The 16,862-nt window shown below is 47.4% G+C and overlaps 1 protein-coding gene across 1 annotated transcript in view; it reads left to right on the top strand.

The window, feature by feature from the left end:
• Positions 1-16,862, top strand: part of PNKD (PNKD metallo-beta-lactamase domain containing) — a 57,553-nt gene that overhangs the window by 18,867 nt on the left and 21,824 nt on the right. The gene's annotated exons all lie outside the window — the stretch shown is intronic.

The raw sequence follows: 16,862 nt of genomic DNA, 5'->3' as shown, positions 1-16,862 counted from the left end.
GCTTTCTGAACCCAGTCTGAGGGCAAGTGGCTAGAAGGGTGTGGACTGAGGCAAAATCGTGGTGACAGAGGTGGCAGGTTCCCCACGCCAAGAATGGGGGCTGCTCATGGCTTCCACCCGGTCCCCAGCTCACTCAAATACTCGGTCACCTGTCTACACCAAAGCTGCCACCAGGGCGTGCAGAGCCAAGCCGAGGCCAGGCCAGGCCCTGGGCCGCCTCCCCTCCCCCTCCCACCAGCTTAAGGCCGTGACAGCCTTTATCCCACGCACAGCTGGCCACCCTGGGGCTGGCACTGTGGACACGCCCAGCGACAGATACGCGCCAGGAAGCGGGGGACAGGCCACCCTCAGACCCCGGCCCGATCGTGCCCACAACCCGCGGCTCGGCTCCCAAGGCTAAACAGGCGCCACTCGCCCGCCCGGGGCGCACAGGGAAAGAGAAACTCCAAAGGTGAGGGAGACAGAGCCCCATTCTGGCCTACCGCGCACTCGAAGAAAGTTTGGGACCCCATCGCAGCGCCGCCCCAGCCCTGGCCGAGTCCCCGCGGGCCCGCGGCCCCCCACTCCCGCCGGCCCCGGGCCCCTGGCTTGCCTGCCGCTCCCGACGGTGCGTCCGCGGGCTCCCGGTGTCGCAAGTTGGTCACCCCCTCGCAGGCCTGGACTGGACTGGTGTTCAACGCCCCGCCCCGTCGCGCCGGCCCCAGCCCGGCGCTGGGGTCCGCCCCGGTCCCGCCCGCGTCCCGCCCTGTTCGCGCTCCTCCCATGTCCCTGAGGACTTACTAGTGTCTTCGGATTTTAAGGCAGTACGTAATCATAGTTGGAAACTCAAAACTACAGGAAAAGATCACTTCTTCCCACTCCTCCCGACTCCCAGCGGCGAGCGCTTGCTTTTGATGCTTCTCTGCCTATATATATCTACGTGTTTTACTTGTTTTGTACGATGTTTTGCTTGTCGCTTTTTTTTTACTTCACATTTTTGCATGAACATTTTTCTTGTCACTAAATATTCTTCAAAAGCATAATTTTAAAGCCACAAATTATTCTATCACACAGCTATTGCTGATTTATTAAATCGGTTTCCTACTTTTAAGGACATTTAAATTGTTTCCCATTTTTCTCATTATGAGACATAAATCAGTGATGAACACCCTTGACAATTCTATGCTTTTAAGCCAAATGTACTTTTCAAGTTTTAAACTTCAAACGTCCAGATGCAGAGATAGATGGAACTTAGAACCTCTGCCCCTGGGAACTAAGACATTGCCTGCCTGAAGTTACTTCAACCAGGAAAGCAGGTGTTTTAGAGTCAGAAATCCTGGGATGTAGATCACTACAATCAGTGCAAAACATTGTGTTGGGGGCTTTGCACCTGTAGTCTCAACCCTCACAGCCACTAATGGTAGAATGTACTAGTCATTCCATTTTACAGGCAAGGAAATAGGTTCTGGGAAGTTTTGAAACACTGCCGGAATTTACATAGTTCCAAAGTCCATGGTTTTTTTCCATTACGCCAAGGCTGCCGGTAGATGAACGGCTTTGTTTAAGGTGCTTATCTCGTGCTAGTAGCTGCAGATCGGCACTGCGCTGAATGTTGTTCACAGCCTGTTGACACTTTTCCTTTTTGAATGGAGAGGGGTGTGACTTGACAAAACACAGCTAGAAATGAATGCGGTTGGACAACCAGGACAACCTCGGGATTCCAAACCCATCACTAAGCACTTTTCTTTACATTATTATCTCCAGCGGCCAGTCCCGCTCTTTCACAGAGCAAGGCTTAGGAAGGAGGAACCTGTGGACTTATCTGGAATCTCATTTGCATACTAAACATAAGTGAGAGCAGTGTGTTTACTACTAGAAAGCATAGTAAGCAAGGTTACCACTTGGATTGTAGTGGGACCAATTAAAATAAAGGTGTTGTTTAAATTGCCCCCTCTACACACACTGCGTATGTTTATTTGTATATAACTTAAGTAGGAGTTACTCAGGGGCACTGGCGGACATTACGGTGGGCTAACTCCCCCAGCCACCCCAACCCTTCAGTGTAAGTTCGGTTTGGGGTCAAAGACCTCACTTTAGGAAGTCCCCTCCCAAAGGGAGCAAGAACGCACCGGGGCAAGTACAGTTCCGCTCAATATCAGTTTACCCCTGGATCACAGAACAGAGCCCTTGTGAACTGCAAAGCCCTGCCGCATCTGGCCATGTCTCCTGACATCCCTTCATGCTGTCTGCACTTGGATCCCTTCTCCAGAAAGTACGCTCCACTTTCTAGGACTGCTACAATGATTTCAAGGGGATTCATTTTCCAGCCAGCGATCACATCCACCCCCTGGGAAAGTGGGCCATGGGGATGCACACAGACAAGCCCCACACAAGCCTTGCTCCATGTTCGGATCATGGAATCAAGATTGTGTTGACTGAAAGAAAAACACACAACATAAAACTTGTGAGTTAAGTTTTATTCGGGGACCTTACTAAGGACCATAGCCTCTCAGATAGCTCTGAGAAACTGCTCCAAAGAGATTAGGGAGGAGCCGGAATATACAGGATCTTTTTTGCTGGGAAAAACACATATTCAGGCATAAAAAGGTTACTTCTGATCACAAAGAACAGCTATCTCAAGTTGATGATTTTAGTGTTCTATGTATGGGAAGATGCAAGAATCTGGGGTCATTAAAATTTTTTCTTAGATATGCATCTTAACTATATAAGGACCCTTATATCCAAAGCACAGAATGCTTCCTGTTTGTTCTTTTTTTCCTCCACCCGGAATTCCCCTCAGGTTGCACTGTTGGTGGGTGACTGCAGTGGCCAATGGCTTGATCCTGTAGAACTAGAATGGCAGGCAATGTTTTTTTCTTGACAATTATAATCCTAAAAGAACATCGGAAGCCCCAGGCCCAGGGTGACCATTCACAATAGGTAGTCAATAGTGACGTCTCCTTCTCTGGACCCCATTGTATGCCTGGATAAAAGGGATAGGGCCTTATCTGCAGGACCCTTAGCAGATTATTAATTAAGCCCCTACTGTCTGCCAAGCAGACAGGAATTTCCGGTTCTAGAGATGACAAAACTGAAGGACACAGCCCTTGACCTCAAGAAACTCATAGTCTAAGGGAGATAGTAAAAGACCAGATAATTACAATTTTTGTCATTTTACCAGTGCTGGGATAGAGTGTTCACTTGGTTCTGTGGGATCCCAGAAAAAGGAGCATAGTGTGGGAGTGAGGGATGTTTCAAGAAAGACTCTTGAGGGGGAATTCCCTGGCAGTCCAGTGGTTAGGACTCCAGGCTTCCTCTGCAGGGGGCCCAGATCGATCCCTGGTCAGGAACTAGGATCCCACAAGCCACACCACATGGCTGGGAAAAAAAAGAAAGAAAGAAAGAAAGAAAGACTCTTGAGAGGCAGTAACACCTGATACCATGTTGGTGGATGTTTAAGAATCAGTCTAGCTGGTGCAGGGGCAGGGAAGCAGGTCCTCCAGGTAGACAGAACAGTATCTGAAGCAAGGAGCTTGCCCCTTGTCCCAGCAATCTTGGATGGGGCGGGTGGAGTGGGACGAGAGTGATAAGAAATAGCACTGGACAAGGAGGCAGGGGTCCAGCAATTGAAACTTTACCCTAAGGCAACGGGGAGCCAAGAGACTGTCAACAGCCATCTAGAGGGAGGTTGGGAGGATGGGGGAAGCTTGGTGGTACCCCTGGGGTAAAGTTGCCAGCTTCAGCGAAGAAGGATGCAGGACGATCAGTTAAATTAACTTCAGACAAACAACAAATCACTTTTAGCATAAGTATGTCCCATTGCCCCATACGATGTTGGGAAATACTTACACTATTTATTTGTTTCTTATCTGAAGTTCAGATTTAAGTGGGTGTCATGTATTTTTCTGGTGACCCTGCTCTGGGAGGAAAGTCAAGTCAGTGGCCGCAGGAAGGGTGGGGAATGAAAGGCATCAGGGTGATGTTTATTTTAGGGATGGAGTAGCCTAAGTTTAGTGATTGATGACAGGGGGTGGAGTGGTTCCCTGGAACCCAGATGGACCCCAGGGAGTGGGTGGGAAAACTTGACTGGAGTGGGGGTAAAAGCGAGCACAGGGCTCGCCTGCCCACAGCACAGAAAGCCAAACACTGGCAGTTGGAGTTTGCAGCAAAGTAAGGGTTTATTACAGGGCGCCAAGCAAGGGAGTGGAGTGGGAGGCAAGCCCCAAGTCCACTCCAAGTTGGTCTTTGAGTTAGGGGGTTTTTTAAAGGGGGAAGCACAAAGAGACTGGGATTAATCATCGTTTTATGACAGTTCTATGACATTTCTTAATCATAGTTTCAGGATTCGTGATGTCTCTTGTTTACAATTCTCTGGCCAGGTGATTCATGATTCCAGGGTCCATTAGCTCATCGTGCGCAGAAGGAACAACCTGAGTCTGTATGTTAATGATGATATCCATAATAACAATTTTAGTATATTAACAATGTTACCGACAACAGCAATTTTAGTCATTAGTGTTCAGTTAGCATAGAATTGAAGTCAGAGGGGACAAGAAAGGGAATGAAGTTTTGGATAGAGAGATTAATCATAAACTCAGTAAGGGAACTCAGTTTTAGGGGGACTTGGTTTTCAGAGGATCCAGAGACCCTTCTCTGCTGCCCAATCCCAGGGCTCCACTAACTGGTCCCACACATTCCTCCTGCCATATGCCCTGTTACTTAGAGCTTATGTGTTACTCCACCCAAGCTAGGTCTTTTCATTTATCACTAACTTCCTCAAAAGAGTTGCCTTTTTTTCAGAGGACTTTGTATTACTGAATCGAGGCATTTAATCTGGCCTGGGGTAAACATGCCTCTTTCTCCTTTTGGAAGGCAAGGACAAAGTCTCATTTATCTCTAGGCCTCAGCACAGCCCATCCCCATCATCGTTGAATTTAGGGAATTCTAATGCTCTAAACTGGCGTCAGGGCAAGGATCTCAGGCGGGAATGACAGATATTAGAGTAGGAGGAAGGACAGAGTTCTTTCCCCTAAAAATTAGCCTTTATATCCATAAACATTAGTTAGCACTTTCATAAAGAAATAAGGAGTGGAAAGAACGGTGGATTCAATATCCCAGGAGGAAGAGGTGTCCCAGGTTTGCCAGGAGTGGCTGTGAGGCCTGGGCCCATCTCTTTATCTATAATGGGTTTAATGGGTCTAATCGTACTGCTCTTTCCTATCTCCTATGACTTTCAATGCCTCAAATGAAATCATCTATGTGAAAGGCATTGAAAATGGCACACAGTGATGTTGTTAGTGACTCTACCAGACTAGACAGAGCTGAATCAGGTTAGATAAGAGCTTCTCCTTCCCAGGAGGAAGGCTGGGCTACAGAACCAGCCTGACATTCACCGCACCGCGATGGCCAGGCAGGGTACAGGGTACAGTGCTTTCCAATCTTCCCTGACCACCAGAATCACCCAAGGGGCTTGTGAAAATATATAGATTTTCTTGAGGATACCTCTTTCTAGACCTCTGAATCAGAATCTTCAGGGAATGTGGAAATGAATCCCCAAAGGAGAATAATTATCAGCCAGCTTTGGTGCTAGACAGACCTGGGTTCTCTTTAAATTACTTAATAGTGGTTTGTGACATTGGGCACATTACTTCTCTGAGCCTGGGTATCCTTATCCATATAAAAGGAGGTGATACTATAGGACAGTAAGGATTTAAAATAGCAGTTTTAAAGTGCTTGGGACCTAGCAGAAACTCTATTGCTATTGTCGTTTGTGAGATAGAACCCCAGTGACCCAGTGATTAACAGAACCTCAGTTTGGCCGGCTATATGATTTCGTCTAGAAGACTAAGCAGGCCCTAGATGGAGGAATTTGCGGTAGCTCAAGAGGCCCAGGTTCCTTCCAGCTGTGTGCTCTCACACCCTGTCCATGGCCACCCACCGTGGACCTCGGCCTTCTGAGTCATCCCCACCTGTGGGGGGATTCCCGGCTTTTGCAGCCCCCCCCCATCCTGGTTAGATTAGGAAACCCTTCCTCATATTTCACTTGCATTTGTCTAAACAACTCCCCTCTCGAAAAAAACCCAACAGCCATTTCCTCTTATTTCCAGCCCAAGATAATAGCTGCCCTGGAACCTCTCATTACCATTAACTGCATCCACCATGATCTCAATTTCAAGCACCCCACGCTCTGACCACCATCTCTCTTTCCAGCTCAAGGACCCTGCCGCCAACAACTCCGTGACCGCGTTGGGATTGACCATCTATGAATTGTCTTCCCTGTGTCTCCCAGCCTCAATTTCCTCCTTAACCAGCTCAGATCCATCATTAGAATCACTCCATTCCTTTACCCCTCTCTGCCTCGTGGTACTCAGCAGGCAAAACTGCAGCGCTGCACCCCCATGCTGAAAAGGAGGAGAAAAACATGCAAGGCACCAACTGATCTCACTCTGAGTTCAGAAGACTTGGGTTTTTCTCATCCATTCATATTAACATTCCCAGCCACACTTTCTCCAGTCTCTTCAGACTCCAGCACCTGCTCCACAGCCTCACTCACAGCCTTGACCTTGCTTCCTATGTCACTGAGCAAAGAAAAGAACTGCCACCTGTATCTCCACTTGGCTATCTAATAGCTGACTGCTTCTCAAAATTTATGTGCGAACAAATCACGTGGGGATCTTGTTAAATGCAGGTTCTGCTGCAGTAGGGAGGGCGGGGCCTGAGAGTCTGCATTTCTCATGCGCTCCAGGTGATGCTGGGGTACTGGTGTGGAGACCACACTCTGAGTGATGAGGTCATGGGCATCTCAACCTTAATAGGTCCAACATTTAACTCCTAATCCCTACCCCCATCCATAACCCAGTCTGAATGAGGATTCTCGCAGCTTCCTCCTTCTCCATCAAGGATGCAAGATGCACAGGAGGGGATGGAGGGAGGGACATCAAAAGGAACACCAGGGCTTCCCTGGTGGCACAGTGGTTGAGAGTCCGCCTGCCGATGCAAGGGACACGGGTTCGTGCCCCGGTCCGGGAAGATCCCACATGCCGCGGGGCCACAACAGTGAGAGGCCCGCGTACTGCTAAAAAAAAAAAAAAAGGAACTCCAGCTTTGTGAGTGCTGTCCAACAGAAATATGGTGTGAGCCACATGAGTAATTTAAAAATTTCCGGTAGCCACACTTAAAAAGTAAAAAGAAACAGGTGAATTTAATTTTAGTAATATATTTATTTAACCCAACCAACATATCTAAAAATGTTATTTCAACATTTAGTCAGTATAAAAAATTATTAATGAGATTTTTTTCATGCCAAGTCTTTGAAATCAAGTATTTAGTGTACACTTACAGCACATCTCAATTTTCATCAGAAATATTGAATCTTTATCTAGATTTTATAAAATGTACAGTTGAAAAAGTCAATTGACATACAAAGTTTGGTCCAAACATATTTGAGTGTTTTCCAGTAACTGAAACAAGTATCGATTTTTGTATTTAAAAGTAAATGAATTAATATTAGATTTCTCAGTTGCATTAGCCGTATTTTAAGTATTCAGTGGCTAGTGGTTACCATATTGGACAGCACAGACCCTAGAGCAATTACGCTGTGGTCATCAATTGGGAGAAGACTCTTGGGGTCAGGGTCTATGCTGTAATTCATCTCAGAGCCCACCACCTCAGATGCATGGCCTAGGGCCTGCACTCAGTACTTTTTCCTGGAAAGAATTTATTCCCCGGTCAAAAATTGACCTCTAGGAAGACACGATCGGTTTCCAAACATTACCACTAGGGGGCAGATCTGGCTATCATCCCTGGGCAAGGAAAGGGGGACCCTTAACAGTTTTCTAGGCTGAAGATCATTCAGCGCAGCGTTTTTCATGCTGCTGGTCATGACCCATTAGTAACATCAATTAAGTAGGTGATACCTACATTCAAAAAAAGGCTAGAAAAATATGAGAATATAAGCATTGCTATTGTTCTGTGTAACTTTGTTTCTGTTTTATTTATAAATGTATTGTGTATGGATCTCCACGTAAAAAATAATGTCTTTCCTAACTGTGAGTCACGGTCACTTTAAATCACTTTGAACTCCCTTGTCTACAGATAATGAAACCAAACCCACTAGTTGACCAGTGTTGAAGCTAGAAAATGGGGACATGAGAGCTCCTTCTCTTTTCTCCTCTTTCTTCACATGTTTTACATTCTCCATAATAAAAAGTTCATTTAAGAAGAAACTGAGCTCAGAACAGTGAAATGTCATCTGATGGGCTCACAGTTAGGAGTGGCGCAGCCAGAACTCAACCCAACCCTTTAATACGAATTTAGCAGATATTTCTGAGGGGCAGACTACGTGTCAGGTCCTGTGCTAAACAATGGGGAGACAGGAGTGGATGAAATAAGCACAGCCCCTGCCCTCCTGGAGCTTGCAGACCAGTCGGGAAGATAGACATTAGTCACTAACCTCACAAGTAAATGTATTGTTACAAACACTAATAGCTGCACTGAAGGACAATGGACCCAGCACCCACGAGAACAGCACACAGGGGCCTCGTTTAGATTGGAGTGGCCAAGACAGCTGCTCTGAGAAGCTGGCATCGAAGAGCAGCCTGAGTCACACAGGCTGTGTGTGTGTGTGTGTGTGTGTGTGTGTGTGTGGGTGTGTGCAGTGGCAGGCAGGCTGTTATTATTCTCTGAGTGAACAAGCTATGTGAAGGCAGTGGAGGCTACTCGGAAGCTGAAAGAGCTTGGGGTGTTCCAGAAACTTCCAGGAGACTCGTGTGCCTGGAGAGTGGTGAGCACTGGGCATGGCCTAAGAGGAGACTGGGGAGGTGGGCAGGGCCAGATCTGCAGGACCTCCTGGGTCTTGTTAAGGATTTGGAGTTTTACCTTATAGGGAAGCCATTGAATGGTTTTGAATAGGGGAGGGACATGATTTGGGCTGTATTTTAAGAAAACCCTCTGGTTCTGAGTGGAGAATGGGTTGAGGGGTGGAGCGTGGGAGCAGGGAGGCCGGTTAGGAGCTGTCTCAGTGAGTGGGTGAAAAGTGGTACCCGGCCATCACCTCTGAAGGGTCACTACGCCCCCAAACCCACATATCTCCTCTGGCCTCATTTGGCTGCCTACCGTCCATTTGTCCCCAAACCCATCCCCACCCTTCTCCACTGTGCTCAGGGCTGGCCTGGGTGGACACAGCAGGGGGCCCTTTGTCCTCCAGCTTCAGCTGGGTTTGGCCAATGGAGAACCCCACAGGAGAGGGGTGGCCAGGAGCCAGTGGGGCTGGGGTACTTGTTCTTCCCCCTCCCAAAGGGTCATCCCACAACCAGAGGTCACAACTGCAGTTAGGTGGCCCTGTCCTCGAAACTCTGTCCCTCCAAGTTCCATAACTGCTCCCTCCCCGCACCTGTCAGGCCTAGAGGTGGTGACACAGTCCCACTGTCCCTAGCCCTGGAGAACTGCACTGTCCCTTGTGTTTCCTATCCCCCACCCATCACCCGTAGAGCAGTCCTTCCATAAAGTTCTCCTCCGGCTACCACTCTGACCGAACCACTTCCTACCCCACTCCCTACCCCAGCTGGCAAAACAGTATCAGTGGAAAGAGGCTGGACTCGGGTCAGATAAAACCGGGACTGGACCTGGCTCTGTCATTTATTAGCTCTGTGTGGGGTAGTTGCAGCCTCTCTGAGCCAGTGTGCTCATATTAACGTAAGGACACTGTTATCTCAGGACGATGAAATAACACATGAGAGGGCTTGGTGCATGCCTAGGGCATAACAGACAATCATACACGCTAGTTGCATTCTTCTCCCTTGCCCCGCACCGAGCAAACACTTGTGCCTCTGTAATGGGTCGGCACTGAGTGCTGGGGTGATGGGCACACCAGGAAGCACAGGGCACCATTTCTGCCTGCACGGAGGCCACAGTGGCTCCCCCAGCTTGACTCCTCATAATTCAAAGTGGAAAGTAGTGAGCGTTACATTTCAAACCATTCATTTCTTTTTGACTACTAGGTGGCAGGCGTTTTTCCAGAGTCTGGAGGTAGAGTAGTGACCAGGCATTGCAAAGAGTTGAGGTGAGCAGAGGGGCTTCAAAGAGGACGTTGCATTTACTTTTAGCTTTAAAGGAGCTGTTACTCAAAAGTAGGGGCATATCAGTCTCCCTGGTCCTGAACTTTACCCTCCTTCCTTCCTCCCCCTGGGAGAGCCTGCAAAATTCCCCAGACTGAGAACCTGGGCCTTAATTAGTTACAGTTACTCCTGGAGTGTCTTAGATTATCTCGGGTGTGCTGGGGTGGAAGGTATCTTGAGAAGTGAGCCTTAAAAGATTTCTCCAGGTGTGGTAGGGCAGGCGTAAGGGGGCAAAAGCACAGGACAGTGACCACTGCGGGCTGACTGAAAGCTGGGGACCTGGAAGGGAGAGGTGGGAGCACAAAACGCTAGAAAACTGGGTTGAGACCATATTGCTAAACCAAGCCGTGTGAATTTAATGCTGCAGATACTGGCTATGAGCAGGGGGCAGATCCAATTCAGAGCTGGGCTTCCAAAGCCTTTGTCTGATAACCTAAGTAAGGTGGACAGGGGCTAGAGGTGCCCACGATGGATCACGTGTTGGGACTCAGGTGCCCAAATTTGGGTGACGGCTGAGCACTCACGAGGACCAGACCTTGATGTTGCAAGAATGATACATGGTACAATAATATCAATGAACATTTAGTAAGTACCCGTGACGAACTTGGCACTATGTCCTTTACTTGGGTAATTGTGGTTAATCCTTAATAAATAGCTCGGTGCAAACTATCAGTCCTTTTTGCAGAGAAGAGACTAAGCCCCTCACCCCCTACACCTGCCCCACCACACCTGGAGATGACCAGAAAGAGGATGGGCATTTAGGTTTGGAACTCCAGGGGGAAGCTGGGGTGGACATTTCTCTTCGGGAGTAATGAGTGGTATCAAGTGATTGCTGAAGTCAGGGGAAGCAGTGAAAGTGAGGGACAGCAGCAGAGGGGGAAGCATCTAGGGATACGAGAAGAGAACCAGAAGACACTGTCACAGGGAAGGCGAAGAAGAAAGAAGGCTCTGCCTGGAGGTTAAGTGACAAGGACTGAATATTGACAACCGCGTTTGAGGTTCAAGGGGTCAGAGACAAATTAGGATGGAATGGTGAGGGCAGAGGCTCAATGGGGTGGCCTGAGAATAGATGGGAAGTGAAAGTAGAGGCAGCAAGGAGGACACTTTCTTTGTTTTAATAAAATAATACTTTTAAAATTAAAATAGTATTACCTTCTCATCATAGACAGTCAGAAAATATCTTTTTATACAAATGTGATTTTTTTTAACTTTTATCTATTTTTGGCTGCGTTGGGTCTTCGTTGCTGCGCGCGGGCTTTCTCTAGTTGCAGCGAGTGGAGGCTGCTCTTCATTGCGGTGCGTGGGCTTCTCATTGCGGTGGCTTCTCTTGTTGCGGACCACGGGCTCTAGGCGAGCGGGCTTCGGTAGTTGCAGCACGCAGGCTCAGTAGTTGCGACACACAGGCCCTAGAGCACAGGGGCTTCAGTAGTTGCCGCATGTGGGCTCAGCAGTTGTAGTGCACAGGCTTAGTTGCTCCGCGGCATGTGGGATCTTCCCAGACCAGGGATTGAACCCGTGTCCCCTGCATTGGCAGGCGGATTCTTAACCACTGCGCCACCAGGGAACTCCCCAGAACATATTTTTTGGTGTTCTTTGCCAATGTGAATTATAACCGTGTTTGATTCATCAGGTAGTCATGAGAACTGACAATCTGTGTAAAGCACTTAGAACAATGCCTGGAGCATGATTTGTGCTATATAAATATTTGCTATTATTATCTAATGTCAAGAATTGAGTCATATTCCTCGGTCTAATCAATCACTTGGCAGGGCAATGAGAGCACCAGTTGGCTTGGACCAGTCAGGTTCCCCCCCACTAGGGCTGGGGAGAGGCTCACTTGGAAGCTATGGCTGTTCATAGGCAAAACAGGGGTTAGCAAGGAAAAAAGGGAGAGTTGGAGAATGGGTATTAATCATCCAACAGGATCTGCCACACCTGTATTTTTTTTAATTTATTGAATGCTTAGTTGTACCAGGTACTATGTCAAGCATTTATTTATTTATTATTTATTTATTTATTGCCCTTGCTGGCTTGTGGAATCTCCTTCCCCAACACACACCTGGGATTGAACCCACGTGCCCTGCAGTGGAAGCGCGGAGTCTTAACCACTGGACCACCAGGGAAGTCCCCTGTATTGTTTTTTAAAAACAATGTTTATCGACATATCAATACTGTTTTATTTGTGTGTATTGTTTTTTTTTAAACTTTTTATTCTGAAGTTATTTCAGGCTTACAAAATACTTGCAAAAAAGTACAAGGAGGTCCCATACACCTGACACCTAGCTTCCCCAAATGTTCACTTTTTTTTTTTTTTTTTTTTGCGGTACGCGGGCCTCTCACTGCTGTGGCCTCTCCCGTTGCGGAGCACAGGCTCCGGACGCGCAGGCTCAGCGGCCATGGCTCACGGGTCCAGCCGCTCCGCGGCATGTGGGATCCTCCCGGACCGGGGCACGAACCCGTGTCCCCTGCATCGGCATGCGGACTCTCAACCACTGCACCACCAGGGAAGCCCCAAATGTTCACTTCTTACTTTTAATGTATATTTATTTTTGGCTGTGTTGGGTCTTCGTTTCTGTGTGAGGGCTTTTTCTAGCTGTGGCAAGCGGGGGCCACTCTTAATCGCGGTGCACGGGCCTCTCACTATCGCGGCCTCTCTTGTTGCGGAGCACAGGCTCCAGACGCGCAGGCTCAGTAGTTGTGGCTCATGGGCCCAGTTGCTCCGCGGCATGTGGGATCTTCCCGGACCAGGGCTCAAACCCGTGTCCCCTGCATTGGCAGGCAGATTCTCAACCACTGCGCCACCAGGGAAGCCCCACACTTCTTACTTTTAACTACAGTGTTAGTGTCAAAACCAGGAAGTTAACATTGATACAATTCTAAGAATCCCTTTACAGTCTTTACTCAAATTTTGCCAGCTGTCCCCCAGCGTCCTTTTTCTGGTCCAGGATCCAATCCAGGATCATGCAATACATTGGGTTTTAACTATAAACACCATTTTAAAGCTGCACAGAGGTTCACAGAACTTTAACTCTTCCCTTATTGCCGGACCTGTTGGCTGTTTACAGTCTCACCATTGTGTACATTTCAAATGATGTATTTGGGGCAGATCTTTTGGACAGGTGGCTAAAAAGGAATTACTGAGTCAAAGGATATGAATATTTTTAAAGCCTTGATGCATATTGGTAATTGCTTTCTAGAAAACTGTACCAATTGATACCTCCAGAAGTAATGTATAAATACTCATCTTCCCATATTCTTAGAAGCCTTCAGAATTGTATTACTGTCTTTAATCTCTGCTATTTTGATAGATGAAAATCTTGTCTCATTGTTTATCTTGCATTTTCTTGATTCTTTTGAGGTTTAACATTTTTTCATGTGTATATTAGCCATTTATCCCTTTATTAATTGGGGGTCTGTGTTTTCTCATTTATTTAAGGTCTTTATATATTAAGTAGATTAACTTTTTGACAAATTTGAGACAAGTATTTTCCACAAAATTTTTTTTTTGGCTTTTTCTTTTGTTCATATTACCTCATAACAAAAAGGTTAAATTTTTTTTTTAAGGAACCAGAAGAGTAATTCTTTCCCTTGTTAAGTCTTCAGTTGCTTTTTGTCTGAGTTTAAGAGTAACATATGCCTATTAAAGAAAATTAGAAAAACACTTCTATTGCTTTTAGCCCTAGAAAGTCTTCCACTGTCCAGAGATTGGACATGCATTTAATTTTCTTCTGATTTGGTGTGTTTTAATTTTATGTCCTTAGCACTTTAATTCACCTGGAATTTATTTTGGTGTATTCTGTGAAGCATGGGTCTAAATTGCTCTTTTCCAAATAGCTAATCAGTTATTTAAGCACCTTGCTTTCAGCACATTAATAACTAATCTTTCTGCTTCCCACTGTCAGTGTTAGCTATTGTTGCAATAATGCCGCATAACAAGCAAATCCAAAACTGAGAGGCATACAACAACAAGCATGTACTTCTCATTCGTGCCCCTGTGGGCAGGCTAAGTTTCAGCTCATCTAGGCTGGGCTTTGCTGGGCTGGGCTGGCTTCCAAGCTGTGAGTGGGGTCAGGCCACTTCCATGTGTCTTTCACTCTCCTTAAACCAGCAACTAACTACCCGAGGGATGTTCTCATGGTGAAAGGCATGGCTACAGAGACCAAGTTCAACCATAATAGCACATTTAAGACCTCTGCTTGTATCATTCCATTGGCCAAAGCAAGTCACAAGGTCAAGCCCAACATCAATGGTGCGGGAGAAATCTATTGCACCTCCATGGAGGTGGTGCATAGTCACATGGTGAAGGGTGTGTTTTCAGGGAGAGATGAAGAATTGAGAACCGAAATGCAATCTACCACACCCACGGAGACAGCCTTTCAGGAAACTAGTGTTCCTTTGTGTTAAGATAAAGGCAGAACAGAATCTAGATAGGGACCCAAGGTCAAGAGAAGTTTGTTTTGTTTTAATTAATTTATTTTATTTTTGGCTGCGTTGGGTCTTCATTGCTGTGTGTGGGTTTTTTCTAGTTGTGGTGAGTGTGGGCTCCTCTTCATTGTGGTGCACGGGCTTCTCCTTGTGGTGGCTTCTCTTGTGGAGCACGGGCTCTAGGTGCACGGGCTTCAGTAGCTGTGGCACATGGGCACAGTAGTTGTGGCTCGCGGGCTTTAGAGCGCAGGCTCAGTAGTTGTGGCACAGGGGCCTAGCTACTCCGCAGCATGTGGGATTTTCCCGGAACAGGGCTCAAACCCTTGTCCCCTGCATTGGCAGGCGGATTCTTAATTACTGAGCCATGAGGGAAGCCCCAAGAGAAGTTGTTGTTGTTTTTGTTGTTGTTTTGCGGTACGTGGGCCTTTCACTGTTGTGGCTTCTCCCATTGCGGAGCACAGGCTCCAGACGTGCAGGCTCAGCGGCCATGGCTCACGGGCCCAGCTGCCGTGTGGCATGTGGGATCTTCCCAGACCGGGGCACGAACCCGTGTCCCCTGCATCGGCAGGCGGACTCTCAACCACTGCGCCACCAGGGAAGCCCCCAAGAGAAGTTTTTTAGGCAAGGAGATACTCGAGTTTGCTTATACAGAGTGAGAAAAAGGGGTAGAGGGGTGGGTGGGCACAGAAATTATTTACTCTAAAGAGCATATTGGCTGAAAGCAAAGGAATTGGAGCTGGGCCTGAGGTTTCCAATAACAACTATGGATAATGAGAGGAGATCTCAGCAAAGTAAAAGATCTGCCAAACAGAGGCAAACCTTAACCTTGACAGTGCCCCCTAAGCCAAAAGTCTGCAAGCAATGAGGTATTATCACGTATAAAGTGTAGGAGGGAGTGAATAATGAAGCACCAGTCTGGCTGGGGCAGAAGATTCTCATGGGAGAGGAGGTGAAAACAAAGCAGATTTGGAGCAGATATGTTCTGGAAGTCTTCCGGAACAGGCGGGGGAGGGGAGGGTGGCTTCCTAGCCCTGCATGAGTCCCCCAGAACACCCACTCTCACTCCTTATCCCCAGCCTTGTCCAGCTCCTTGCATTTCCTGAAATGTATCTTGGATAATTAGCAATAATCTTATAAATGTGTGTGTAGCATGAGATTAGATTTAGGATTCAGTCATCTCTGTATCTCTGCAGGCTCATGCTTGAGCCTGCATTTCCTGTTTCAGATGACAGGGACTGTGTTTTAATTTCTCAATATAATGCCTGGCACAGCCTTACCTGCAGAAAAGTGTGCTCACAGTGACTTTTGATGAGGCTCTGTAATTCTTCACTTTGCACATATAGACACGGACTTAGAGACATGCAAGCTCCATCGGCCCGGAAGGGCCTTCTACAAACTAGCTTGTCAGTCTTCTCACTCCTGCCTCTTTTGCGGCATACACAGGGGTTTAATTCAATTCTATCTGATTTATGTTTATTGAGAGCCTTTTATGTGCCAGACACTGAGAAGAAGCTGAATTGTGGGTAAGGGGACAGGGAGGGAGCAGGCTATAGCTCCGGCCTTCAAGATGTATCCACATAAAAGAAACTTCATGTCTGGGGTTACTGAATGAAACCCAGGATTAGGTGTTGGGATTACAATTCAGTCTGGGGATAATTTAACCCATCTCTTGGCTTTTTTGGGGTGGGGGGAGGAATGAGGCCTCCAGTTCCTTGTGTGTAATGATCCTATACCTCTGTACTCTCCACACTGGGGACTCAGTCTTTAGATTCAGCTATCTAATAAGAGTACATCAGAGGGAGAGAGAAAAAGTGTGGTTTGGAGGTCAGGTTATCTAGCCTCTCTCAGGCCGGAGCACAGGCCGAAGCCCAAAAAGCAAGAGAAGAAAACAAGAGCAGTGCCTCCCCTGCTTCCCTCCCCAACTATCTCCCCGCTGGGGACATGGCTACCTTCACTGTTTGCAGATTTCTTTCCCTCCCTGTGCTGGGCTAGGGCTAGAGCTGGAGCCAGAAGGAGCCCAGCCCTAGCTCCAGTTTGCCCAAATTTGTAGAGGTCACCTCACCTGTCTTTACAATTCCTTCCAACCCACTGACCTTAACAACTTCTAGAACTCATTGGGAAGGCAGCATGGTGTGGAGGGGGGGTGGTTAATGATGTGGAAACCCCACTGGTCTTGGGATACCTTGGGTCCTAGTCCTGCCTCTGCCATCCATTGCTGTATAATCTTGGTCGAATCACTCCCTCAGCCTCTGTGGCCTCTTCTTATCCTTCAGGGCATGGCTTACATGTCACCAGCTCAGGGAGGCCCTCCCATCTAAATTGGCCCTCTCTGTCCTCCATATC

Source organism: Pseudorca crassidens, chromosome 6, assembly GCF_039906515.1.
Source record: "Pseudorca crassidens isolate mPseCra1 chromosome 6, mPseCra1.hap1, whole genome shotgun sequence".
In the NCBI taxonomy this organism is placed as follows: Eukaryota; Metazoa; Chordata; class Mammalia; order Artiodactyla; family Delphinidae; genus Pseudorca; species Pseudorca crassidens.
This window is presented reverse-complemented; position numbering and strand designations above follow the sequence as displayed.